The following is a 14,390-nucleotide window of genomic DNA, read 5'->3' as shown; positions in this document are numbered from 1 at the left end:
TTTTACATTTTAAAGGGTGATGAATTAAGAAAATATGAAAGATGGCTAGAGTATAGATCCATCAACTACTCTACAACAACGTAAAAGAAATTAAACAAATTAATACAAAGAAAATATAAATTACTCAGGTGGAAAGATATTAACCAAGCTGGGATTGAGACTCAAGAATAAAGTTATAGAAGATTAAATATTCAAAAAGATAAATCTAAATCATACGAAAGAAAACATAATCAATACGTTGTAGTTTGCTACTCATAATCGCTATACTACTTTGTGTCTTGCTAGTGAATATGCTGGAAATAATTTAGTTCCAATGGGAGTAGCAAAATAAGTTTGGGAATTATGATTTTGAGTTTATTACTTTTTGGCTTGTAATTGTTTTCATAATTCCAAGACACAAGGAAAATTTAATGTTTTATTATTTTTAAACTTAATATATAAATATATTTTTCACATGTAAATTTATTCGGTACGGTTTGATATTTTTTCGGTTTATATTCATAAAATAAAAAACCTACCCTAATTATCTGTACAGTTATAGATTTATATAAAAATATACGGTTTTATTAAAAGAAACTTAAAAATTGGTTCGGTACGGTATGGTACGGTGTTTAACCAAAAATATATTTTTCAGTCAAAATCTAATTTTAGAAGAAAACGGGTTACTGATAACCAAGTTTAGCTTCACTTTCTCAAAGAAATTGAAGGAAAATAACAAGAATAATTAAGGAAATAATTGATTGCAAGATTCAAGCAAACAATTTCGAGAAAGCAAAAAGTAAAGTATATATCTCAATATTGTCCCAGATGATCTTACAAATAAAGTTTTGTGCCTTTATATAGGAATGTACAATAGTAACGGGTTTTCCCTCATAATTTGTGTAATTATGAACATTAATGATATTGATTGCACTCTATTTTGGATTCTCTTAACTGATGTATTTATTGCTATAAATGTCTTACATCTGTTACGATTTTCCTTCCTTATTTCTTTCTGTTCCATGTATCTTTCCTTCTTTCTATCACTTATTCATTCTTTGCCAGCTGTTATGCCCGATATTGTCTCGTGGGTGTTTCTTCCCATACCTTTTCTTACTCTATCAGATAAGACTTCCACGTGTTGCTATATTATTGCTCTTATATGTTATGCCATGTCAGCAGTCTAACGTTCCACGTGTAACTTTTTTCACTACCAATACATACGGTTTGATCGGTTTAATCGGTTTTTGAATATTCATTGACACATCTAGATGCACGTACTGCTATTATTTCTGTCTTGTACTGTATTGTTATTGGATGAGAAAATTGCAGGGCAAGTATATCCTAAAAATGCTAAAATGAAAAAGTGGCTAGCGAATGCTATTTCTACTATCTTTCATAATGCAGCTCATCCACACTATAGGTTGAGAAAAGTAATGCATGGTCGTAGTTGGGTTTAAGCACAAGGCTGTTACAGGAAATTACAAGTACCAAATGATCTCTGAAAATATATGGTCTTGGTTTTCTATCTCCCCGCTTGTTCCATGCGCAAATCTTTAAAATCAGAAGTATTGTCCGTGGGAAAAGTGAGGGACAACACTTGTTAAACTTAAGTTCTGCCCATTAGATAAGCGTGGTCAAAATATCAATAGTGGAAATGTCCTATTTGTGCAAATCACCCAGGCAGTTATTGGTTGAGCAAATTATGCTATATACCTATTTTACCCAAAATAATTATCCGCTTTTACCTATTCTAAAAATAATTATAATATATACCTATGCAACCAAAAGTAATTCCCCGTTAATCCTTCTTCCTGTTTTGTTCTTGTTAAAGCTAATTTTTCTCCTCCTTTTTGCTTTCTTCTCTTGTCATTTTCTCCGTTCTTTCTCTTTCTTTCTTTTTGCCAATATCCCACAATTTTTCATTAGATATATGATCTATCTACCTCTCTCTCCTATCTTTATCATTTGTTCCAGCAAAAAAAAAAAAAAAAAACTAAAAAAGAAAGATCTATCAAAAAAGGATAAAAATTTCTAAGATTTCAGTTTGCTCCACATTTGTGAGGTTATGTATGTAATAACAAATTTTAATTTCCGATGCCTCTTTGTGGCAAGTTTTGGTGTTAATGATGACTTTTTGAAGATTTAATTGTGACAAACATTAATCTGCCATTGGAGGAGCTTCAAGCTTGAAACTCATAAATTGAGTTTGTTGAGTTTGTGGTTATTCAGAATCGTCTGACTGGGTATGTTTGAAATGTTAGTTGGAGGAAGTGGCTATATTATGAGTCAATTTGGTGGAGATTTTAGAGTAGATTTTTAAATTTTGGGTTGAAATTGAGTTGAACTAGCGAAGAAGACAGATTTGTACGTATACCAAAATGGTATATTGTATACTCTATTGGTATACAATAATTAATTCAAGAGTATATAATTAAGGGGGAATGACACAGTTACTCACAAAAATAAAATATTTACCCTTATCTACCCATTTGTTTTTCTATTCATCAAACTAATTACATTTCCTACCCATACTAGTTTTTGTGGGGAATTTTCTCTTTTTTCTCCAATTCTTTTTTATTTCTGTGCTTCTTTTCTTTTTTCCTTTTTTTTCTTTCTTTTCTCCTTTTCTTTTTTCTCGTTTTCTTCTTATTTTTTTTCTTTTTTCTTCTTCTTATTTCATTTTATATTTTGCCCTAGATTCGTACTTATTGTTATTTTTTACNAGGCACCAAAATCCATATATACTAGTTAGAATAGAAATGATAATAAAATTTAGAAAATAAAATAAAAATATAAGTAGCAAAAAAGACTTCTAGTACCATATGATACCAATGTGGTATACATGTATACCAACAGAGTATATGATTGCTCTAGAATATTGCTACAACTATCTGCGACTATACTACTCTATCAAAACATTAAAGGATGCAACAAAAGTATGAGAAAATTACATGCTTGCATTGCAAGCTAAATATTCACAAGGCAACTTGCTCATTCCGTATACTAATTGGGTATATAGTTGTATGGGGTCGTTCGAGCAATTGCCTATAACTATAAAAACTATTACATAATACACATAATCTATGTCCATCGGCACAAAAAAATTCCAGCAATGCAAATCATGTTCATATAAATAATTTCATAATAGAATTCACTTACAAAATGCAGCTACAACAATCAAAAAAATGTTCAAACTACCATATGAACCGATATAGCATATAACTATACGAACTTAGTATACAGTTTTACTGGTTAATTCCCGGCAACTATATGACTATACTACTAGTACATAACACACATGCATAAAGAGAAAAATAATAAATAGTGTACCACATAATAATACAATAAAGTATTTCAAGATATTGTACTATATTACTATTATTAATAGAAAACCAAATAATGTACCAATTAAATGCAGCTAATACAAACAAAAAATAATTCAACTAGCATATGATATCAATATAATATATAGATATACTAATAGGGTATATAATTGTACGGGGTCATTCCAACAACTGCATATAAATATAAAAACTATTACATAATACACAAAATATATGTCCATAGGTACAAGAAACTCCAACACAGCAAAACATGATCATATAAATCATTTCAGAATAGAATTCACTTAAAAATATAGCTAAAACAACCAACAAAAATTTCAACTACCATATGATACCAATATGACATATAATTATACCAATAGGGTATACAGTTCTACAAATTAATTCCAGGCGACTATATATGACTATACTACTATTACATAATACACATGCATAAAGAAAAAAATAAAAAAATAGTGTACCACATATTAATATAATAATGTATTTCAAGATATTGTACTATAACCTATTATATAAAACAAGCGCATAAAGAAAAAATCTGATTACACAATACACATTCATAAAGGAAAATTAAAAAAATTCAAGATACTATACTATTCTATTATTACTAAAGGAAAATCAAACAGTGCACCATTAAATGCAGATAATACAACCAAAAAATATTCCAACTAACATATGATACCAGTATAGTATATAGCTATACCAACAGGGTATACAATTGTACGCAAAGAGTTTAGAAAAGATTTTTTTTTAATTCAATTATTAAACTAAAATAATATCAGTTGTCAATAAAAATTTCAAAAAATTATAAAAGGACTTAATTGAAAGAGTATACCGTTACATTATATAGTATACTATAATAGTATATCATTGCAATGAACTGTACACTAAAATGGTATATAGTATATCATTTTGGTATACATTACAAATTTTTCTTCGTCAGTTCAACGCAATAAATTATACACTATTGAATTAACCAAAATGGTATATAATATGTTATTTTGATATATAGAGGATTGGTTCATTCCTTTAAAAAAAATTAGTAGTATACTATTGTAGTTAATTACAGGGGAGAAAATACCGTATACCCGATCTATAGAAACTCTTTTTTCTATATGCCTAAATATAAAAATTACATAGGAAATCCTTACATAATTACAGCATATATCCCATTTACTAATATACAGAATCCTAACTATCAATATTTTAGGGGATAATATCCCTTAAATGTAGCCGTGATTACTGAATGTGTATGTAGAGAATATTATTAAGATTCGCATCTCTCCTAATCAAAACCTATTCCTCTTCTCCACCATATTTCTTTTTTTTTTTAGTGTACAAGTTTTATGTAATCCAATAAAACTTTATCAGTTAAAATGGAAGATACCAATCATGATTCAACATGGCGGAGTATGGGATAGCGACAATTAATTGTACTCCATTCGTTTTAAACTTGGACCAAAATTAAAGAACATAAGAGAAGATTAGTCATTAAATAAAACATTTTATTATGGAACCTTAGTTCTTATTTTCTTCTATACAATACAAATTTATACAATAACTAGCCATTGTATACTATTAAAGAATGTTATTATACAATGAAAGTATGTTTAGTTTGAATACGATATTCCAAATTCGAATATTATGGAATCTTTCGTTTGAATAATATATTCAAATTATAATATTATGGTATATTTTGTTTGAATATTGTATTTTTCATTAGAATATCATGGTACGTTGGTTTGAATATTATATTCTTCATTAGAATATTGCAACTAGGCATGTTTTGTTTGAATATTGTATTTCAAATTAGAATAGTGTGGCATGTTTTATGTGAATACTATATTCCAAGTTAGGATATTGTAATATATTTGGTTTGAATATAGTATTTTTATTAGAATATTGTAAAATGTTGGTCTGAATATTATATTCTAATATTGTATTTTGATTTGGATATTATATTCCAAATTAGAATATGTTCACTTTATTTTAGTTTTTCTTTTGATTACATGATGGAAGATAAGAATAAAAAAGATGGAGGACTCCATTGGACAAACAAATGGCGAAGAAGTATTATCTTGTCCATAATAAATCTGCATTATTGTAATTAAATATCAGTTCTAAAGTACTGCTTCATCTATTGGTTGATCAACAATACTTTCAATGAGCCTAGTCAAGATAAAAAAATAACCGACGAACTCAAGCTGATGTTGTGTAGTAATTGTATAATTTTTTTCCTTTAATGAAAATTCCTAAAGAATGTGTAAGATTAATGATGTTTTGGTTTTTAAAATTCTGAATGTTTGTTTTGGGCCAAGGGCATTCGGCATGCCAAGATTTTATTTGACTGAAGATAGAAGATACGTGAGATAATCAGTGAGAGATAATCTAGTTCCGTGAAAGGTGGAATTTGTTCATATAATGATATTAAAAATTTTAAAATGAAATATACTTTTTATAAAGTAGGTATACAGTGTAAAATAAATATTTTAAAAGTATATGGAGTTAACTGGTGTTTCTTGTAGGAATACCGCGTGGATTTCTCACATTGGCTAGGCATGAAATAAGCCCATCATACGAATCTCTAAATTTTCTGTTGTAGAACTCATTTTTGGTATCATATTGTATTGTGTTGTTGAAGCAATGTTTGCATAGATTGTGCTGTCCGTTATCATGTAATACTATTTTTTTATTTGGTTATGTTGTATTGTACTGTAAATTAATAGCCCAATCGAAGAGAAGATGTGCCCCCTGTATACGGTTGCCATTAAATTGAGATCAGGGAATAACATCGAGGGTCAGCCTCGTAATGAATCAGGCCAAAGCACGAAGACAAGGTATCGAGTTCGAGAATCGAAGTGCCCGTCGAGACCGAGGCCATCGGCAATCGAAACCTAATATGATCGACTTCGAGCGAAGCGCAATAACAGAAAGGCGGAATATCCGTAACAGGTCGGGGATCACGGTGGAAATTCCGGAACAGATCAAATCAAGCGCGATTGTTTAGGCTAATCATGGGATTTACTTCCGTAATTAGAATTGTGCCGTAACTAGGACTCCTCTGCTATATAAAGAGTGCTCTAATCATTTTGTAACTAACTAACATTCATACAGATCAAGGCAATATAATATTTCTCTCTTTCTCTTGTTTAACAACTTGTTGTTCTTGAATTGTTCTTACTTTACTAAGCTCGGGGGTTCATCAGCTCGATGGCACAGTCCAAGCACTGGTTTGTTTTACATTCTAGTCAATTTCCATCACTTATCTTTACGTTTATCAACTGGTATTAGGTAAAATCACATATCCTTAAAACCACACAATAAGTTTAATTGTTATCCAAATTTTAGGCTAAACAGTTTGGTGCCCACCGTGGGGATAAGGATAATAGTGATTGCCTAGTATTAATCCTCATAACACACACTGCTTTTACACTTGTTCTCGTAAGTGTCTTTGATTTCAGGAATCAACATGTCAAACTCTCAAGCAGTACCCACTCACATAGACACCGGCCTTGGACTTTATGGCGAGAACGAGCACATAGTCACCCCGAAAAACGGAGTACCTCCAATCAATCCCGATGGACCACGGGCCGTAGATCCAATTGATGTCAATTCTCGTGCTTCGATTCATAGAAATGTAGGCGTCGACCCTGAAAATAGCGCCCGCAGAAACGCCCGGGCAGCCAATCTGAATGCATAGAGTGGTGAAGAAGGCAGGATTAGCCTTCGAATGATATTTGAAATGCTACAAACTCAGCAGGCTGCGATACCAAAACTCCAAAATCAGAATCGAGCACCAAGCAGAATCGAACTCGATACATCATAGGAAGTTGTTCATAGAGTCGAACCTATACTGGAAAAAATGAACGATAATGGATCAGGAACTGACCCCTCCATCATGAAGATGCTCGAGGAGCTCGCTAAACGGATTGAATTAGGAGAAAAGAAAATTGAGGCTAATGATAAAAAGGTAGAAACATACAACTCACGGGTTGATCAGATACCGGGGGCACCCCTGATCCTAAATGGTATGGATACGAAGAAGTTCGTGCAGAAGCCTTTTCCTCAAAGTGCGGCTCCGAAGCCCATTCCTAAGAAGTTCCGTATGTCGGACATCCCCAAGTACAATGGGACCACTGATCCTAATGAACACATCACTTCGTACACATGTGGAATAAAAGGGAAATGACTTAGAAGATGATGAGATTGAATCTGTTCTATTGAAGAAATTTGGGGAAACTTTATCGAAAGGTGCCACGATATGCTATCATAACTTACCACCAAACTCTATTGCTTCGTTTGCTACGCTCGCGGTTTCTTTGTGAAAGCCCACGCCGGAGCCATTAAAGTTACAATAAGGAAATCGGACCTCTTCAAAGTAAGACATACGAATAACAAGATGCTCAAGGAATTCATATCTCGGTTCCAAACAGAACGGGTGGATTTGCCTCCAGTCATCGACAACTGGGTTGTTCAAGCTTTTACACAAGGTCTCAACACCCGGAGTTCCATAGCTTCACAACAGTTAGAGCAAAATTTAATCGAATATCCAGCTATCACTTGGGTCAATGTACAGAATCGGTATCTGTCGAAGATTAGGGTCGAAGATGATCAACTGGGTACTCCAGTTGGTTCGATTTATCCCAACAGGTCCGTGGACAGGGTTAAAAGGGATATCGATAGGGAACCACGATCGAATAGAGATAGGTATCAGCCATACAGCAGAGATCGGAGAAATAACGGGCCCGAACGCAACCCCGAATGAAATGATAGAAGAAATGATCGGGGGCAAAGTTCCGAGGAATTATGAGCAAATCGGTTTCGATAGAGATACCGGATCCAAGGAAGCACCTCGATTGTAAGAATACAATTTCAGTGTCGATACATCATGTATTGTATCAGCCATCGGTCGGATTAAGGACACTAGATGGACCAGATCCTTACGGACCGATCCAGCTCAAAGGAACCCAAATCAAGTGTGCAAATACCACGGAACCTATGGTCACAAAACCGAAAACTGCAGACAATTAAGGGACGAGGTAGCTCGCTTATTCAACGAAGGTCATCTTCGAGAGTTCTTGAGTGACCAAGCTAAAAATCACTTCAGAGACAGGGATACAAACAGGAAAAAGGAACAGGAGGAACCGCATCACGTGATTCATATGATTGTCGGTGGGGTCGATATTCCTCAGGGCCCAACATTTAAACGCACCAAAGTTACAATTACAAAGGAAAGCGTACCCGGGACTACTTACTAGAAGATACCTTATCTTTCAATGATGAGGATACAGAAGGGATCGAATAGCCTCACAACGACGCACTGGTAATATCTATCTTTATGAATAAAATTCAAGTTGAACATGTGTTGGTTGATCCAGGTAGCTCGAAAAATATTATTCGATCGACGGTCATAGAGCAACTCGGCCTCCAAGATCGAATCGTGCCTGCGGCTCGAGTACTCAACGGTTTCAACATAGCAGTGAAACCACCAAAGGGGAAATCATTTTGCTGGTGAACGTAGCCGGGACTATCCACGAAATGAAGTTCCATGTAATTGATGGTGATATGAGATACAACGCACTGCTCGAAAGACCTTGGATTCATAAAATGAGGGCAGTACCTTCAACACTTCATCAAGTATTGAAATTCCTAACACCGGAAGGAATAAAAATGGTGTACGGCGAAGAACCCGCGACCAAAGAAATGTTTGAAATTGATGAAGTAATACCAGCTTCGGCGCTATCATCAACGAAGGGACTGGAACCGAAGGGAAAGCAGGAAGTCAAATAATAACCACAGTCGCCGGCCTCGACCAGATCGGAGTAGCAGGAAATTTTTGAGGATGAAGATTATACGATACCTCGAACCTTCGTAATCCCAGATGATTCCGATGCCACAAAGTCAATGGTTGAAGAGCTGGAACAAGTCGTACTGATCGAGCACCTTCCCGATCGAAAGGTATACCTGGGCACGGGGTTAACTCCCGAGCTCAGGGAAAAACTCATTGAATTCCTTATTAAAAATATGGATTGTTTTGCTTGGTCCCACCTTGACATGACAGGGATCCTACCAGAGATTACCACTCATCCATTGAGCTTGGACCCGAAGTTCAGGCTGGTAAAGAAAAAGAGGAGGCCACAGTCCGAAGTTAAGCATGCATTCATCAAGGATGAGGCAACCAAACTTCTAAAAATAGGGTCCATTCGGGAAGTAAAATATCCCGAATGGCTAGTAAACATAGTCGTAGTCCCTAAAAAGGGGAATAAACTCAGAATGTGCGTAGACTATAAAGACTTAAACAAAGCAGGCCCTAAAGATTTTTTTCCTTTGCCAAATATCGATCGTACGATTGATGCTACGGCCGGCCACGAGACCCTCAGCTTTCTCAATGCCTACTTCGGGTACAATCAAATACAAATGAACACGGAAGACCGGGAAAAGACTTCGTTCATTACTAAGTAGGGTACTTATTGCTATAATGTAATGCCATTTGGATTAAAAAATATTGGTGCTACTTATCAACGCCTAGTAAATCGAATGTTCGAAGAACAAATAGGTAAATCAATGGAAGTCTTTGATGACATTTTAGTTAAGTCCCTGCGCGCAGAGGACCATTTGACACATTTGTAGGAAATCTTCGACATATTGAAGAAATACAACATGAAGCTCAAACCTGAGAAATGTGTGTTCGGGGTCGGTTCGGGAAAGTTCCTCGGCTTTATGGTGTTGAATCGGGGAATCGAGATTAACCCCGATAAAATCAAAGCAATTGAAGACATCACAGTCGTGGACAATGTTAAGGCTGTACAATGGTTAGCAGGTCAGATAGCCGCCTTAGGCCGGTTCATCTCGAGGTCTTTGGATCGAAGTCAGAGGTTCTTCTCACTGCTTAAAAAGAAGAACAACTTCACTTGGACCCCGGAATGCCAACAGGCTTTGGAAGAGTTAAAACAATATCTCTCACGCCCCTAGTTGCTTCATACTCCGAAAGCGGACGAGCAACTCTACTTATATTTGGCAGTCTCGGAAGTTGCAGTGAGTGGTGTCCTAGTTCGAGAAGAGCAAGGTACGCAATTTCCTGTCTATTATGTTAGTAGGACTTTAGGTGAGGCCGAAACCCGGTACACACACTTACAAAAATTAGTGCTTGCCCTAATAAGCGCCTCTAGGAAATTAAAACCTTATTTTCAATGTCACTCTATTTGTGTTATAACCACTTACCCCCTTCGCAATATTTTGTACAAGCCCGAACTCTCGGGCCGACTGGCCAAATGGACCGTCAAGATTAGCGGGTACGACAGTGAGTATCAACCCCGAACATCCATCAAGTCTCAAATCTTTGCAGACTTCGTGACCGACTTCATACCAGCCCTCGTACCCGAGGTCGAAAGGGAACTATTACTAAATCGATTGCATCTTCGGGGTTGTGGACCTTCTTCACGGACGGTGCTTCGAATGTGAAGGGGTTCGGTCCGGGCATCGTTTTGAAGCCGTCCACAGGGAATACGATTAGAAAATCTATTAAAACTTCGAAATTGACTAAAAATGAGGTCGAGTATGAGGCCATAATCAGGTCTTGAACTAGCTAAAAGCTTGGGAGCAGAGGTCATCAAGGCCAAGTGTGACTCCTAACTTGTGGTAAATCAGGTCAGCAGGACTTTCGAGGTTCGAGAAGATCGGATGCAGAGGTACTTAGATAAATGACAAGTCTCTCTACATCGATATAGAGAATGGACGTTACAGCACGTGCCTCGGGAACAAAATAGCGAGGCCGATGCCCTTGCAAATTTGGGGTCATCAATTGAAGATGATGAACTGGCTCGGGGACTGTCGTACAACTTTCAAGGTCAGTGATCAAGGAAGGGCACACCGAGATAAACTCCACAAGTTTAACCTGGGATTGGAGGAATAAGTACATCGAATACTTAAAGAATGGGAAGCTCCCATCGGATCCTAAAGAATCAAGGACTCTACGCACTAAAGCTGCACGATTCACTTTGGCCGAAGATAGAACACTACATAGGAGAACGTTCGATGGGCTGTTAGCAAAATATTTGGGACCAGGAGACACCGATTACGTTCTATGAGAAATCCACGAGGGCACTTGCGGGAACCATTCCGGTACCGAGTCATTGGTTTACAAAGTCATCAGACCATCGATATGGAGAAAGATACTAAAGATTTTGTTTGAAATGTGACAAATGCCAAAGGCATGCACCGATGATCCACCAACCCGGAGAGCAACTTCATTCAGTCCTATCCCCGTTGCCATTCATGAAATAGGGGATGGACATTGTTGGTCCTCTGCCATCGGCCCTAGGTAAAGCTAAATTCATTTTATTTATGACCGGCTATTTCTCTAAGTGGGTTGAAGCACAGGCTTTTGAGAAAGTCAGAGAAAAAGAAGTTATAGACTTCATCTAGGATCACATCATATGCCAATTCGGAATACCCGCCGAGATATCGGCAGCAAAATAACGAAGTTCCTCGAAGATCACAAAATAAAAAGGATATTATTGATGTTGTATCATCCTAGTGGGAACGGACAGGCCGAATCAACAAACAAGACCATCATTCAGAACCTAAAGAAAAGGTTGAACGACGCTAAGGAAAAATTGAGAGAAATTTTGCCCGAAGTCCTTTGGTCGTATCGACCGAAATCATAATCTAGTACGGGGGCAACACCGTTCTCCTTAGTATATGGTGTCGAAGCTCTGATCCCGGTCGAGGTCAGGGAACCTAGTGTTAGGTTTCGATACACAACGGAAGAGTCGAATCACGAGGCTATGATCACAGACCTCGAACTATTAGATGAAAAACGGGAGGCCTCCCTCGTTAGAATGGCAACACAAAAGCAGCGCATCGAAAGATACTACAACCAAAGACCAATCTTTGCCACTTTCGAATCGGGGACTTAGTTCTGAGAAAAGTCACCCTTAATACTCGAGACCCAAACGAAGGGAAAATCGGCCCAAATTGGGAAAGTCCATATCAGATCCTCGGTGTCATCGGAAAGGGATCTTACAAACTTAGCACAATGGAGGGCGAACAATTGCCAAATAATTGGAACACATCAATCCTCAAACGATATTATTGCTAAGGTATGACTTTCTCCCTTTTCATTTGTATTTGATACTAACTTATTGCAGGTGTTCGATCGAAAACGTCAAGAAGTTCTTCAACATGAAGACCTTAGATTTTAAAGCACGCGTTGCACTCTTTTTCCCTTAGATCGGTTTTTATCCCAAATGGGTTTTTATGGTGCGGTTTTTAACGAGGCAACAATTATTTGTGCTACCTGGGGACAAATAATCCGGGGCTTCTTTACAATCAACCTCGAATACTGGGGGGCATCACCCTCGGATGTTATGTTCTCGATACTCCGTGTCAACAAGTCTCAATAGGTAAAAGTTTGTAAAGGGCCAAACGGTCAAATGAACCGTGTCCTTGTAGATTAATCGAGCCTCGATGACATTACATGTACACATGAATGATCTATTGAAAGAAGTATTTTTTTCCTTACCAGATGTTCCATGCCTCAGTGAAATTTCTACTTTACTTATGATATATTGCGGAAACTGGCTCAAGCGCCGATCGCAACTAAAGCTCGAGCTACTAATCCCATACTCGGGGACTGCTGTCCAAAAATCGGCATGTTCGAATTATTAAACTTTGAGACCATAAGACCTTGAAAAGGCAAATCTCGATTTTATAGGCCACGGTCATCCCACTCGGGAACTGGTACTTCGAACAAGTTCGAAGTATTATTGAGAAAACAAGCCCAAAGGCCAAATCTCAAGTTAAAGGCTACGGACAAACTAACACGGTTCGGAGACGTCCGAATTCCGTAATAAAACAGGCCTTCAAATATTTTCATAAAAATCGGTTTAAAAAGGCTACCCTCGGTAAAATTACAAAGAGTTTCGATAATGTCAACCCACAAAAACCTTAAGGGGTACCAAATTATTCGAACTCTAGAACAAACTTATGCAAAGGCATAACAAAGTTTTTTGATAACTCTAACCCTCGAGAATCTTGATAGGTACAGAGTTAGCTCATGCTAAGGCTATATGATTAAACTTTTTAAGCCGAAAGGGAAGAAGCCACTCTTTTGAGGCCATATCGTCCCAATTTAAAGAGCCTAAGGGCCATTATATTTTTGGGTTCGAGGTTCCACCCTCGCTCAAACTATACTAGTCCGACTTCGATCAAATCGCTTAAGTTTCAGATTCGCAAAGAAAATTTTCGTAAGACAACGAAGTGAATCAAAATCCTCACAAAATATAAAGTATATAAGGTGAAAAGCAAAATAGAGTCTTCACATAACAGAAATTAGAGATGAGTTGGAAAGAAAAGGGATCTTTCATATATGCAAACATATTTACAAAGACCACTCTAGGTCTTACACAAAAAATTCAAAAAAGAAAAAATTGTAAGTGCCTAATCTTCCCCGGGAGCCTCATCTTCATCCCCTCTACTTTCGGATCCACTCGAGCTCCCGGAACCATCATCATCAGAGAGCAAAGCTTTGGCTTCGGCCTCTAGCACTTTCGCGTTCTCGATATCGACAATAAGGTCAAAGCCACGAGCATGAATCTCCTCGAGAGTCTCTCTCCGAGACTGGCATTTGGCATGCTCAGCAACACAGAATGATCGAACCAGAGCAGCATCGGAAATCTCCTTTGCTCGAGCGTGAGCGGCTTCAGCGTCAGCTGGTAGACGACCACAACCGCCTCCGCATCGGCTTTTACTCCTTTTGCCTCATATGTGGCCTTTGCAAGCTCAGCAGCTAACCGAACCTCGAGCTCCTCAATTTTCTTGGCTCGGGCCAAACTCTCCTCCTTCATACTTTGGAGTTGACGTTCGGCCGAAAATAGCTGGGCCCCAGCAGTGTCTTTCTCTGAGGCAAGGCAGTCCATGTTCTGCTTCCACCCTAAAAACTCTACCTCCTTCATCTTTGCCTCCTTGCGAAGTTGCTCGATCTTTTCGGCCTTCTGCTGAACCTGCAAGATTGAAGTGTTAGTCGTCTTCTTCGGATTAATAAAATGAGCTTCCAAAAAATTA

The sequence above is a fragment of the Nicotiana attenuata genome, chromosome 2 (assembly GCF_001879085.1).
Source record: "Nicotiana attenuata strain UT chromosome 2, NIATTr2, whole genome shotgun sequence".
NCBI lineage: Eukaryota > Viridiplantae > Streptophyta > Magnoliopsida > Solanales > Solanaceae > Nicotiana > Nicotiana attenuata.
This window is presented reverse-complemented; position numbering follows the sequence as displayed.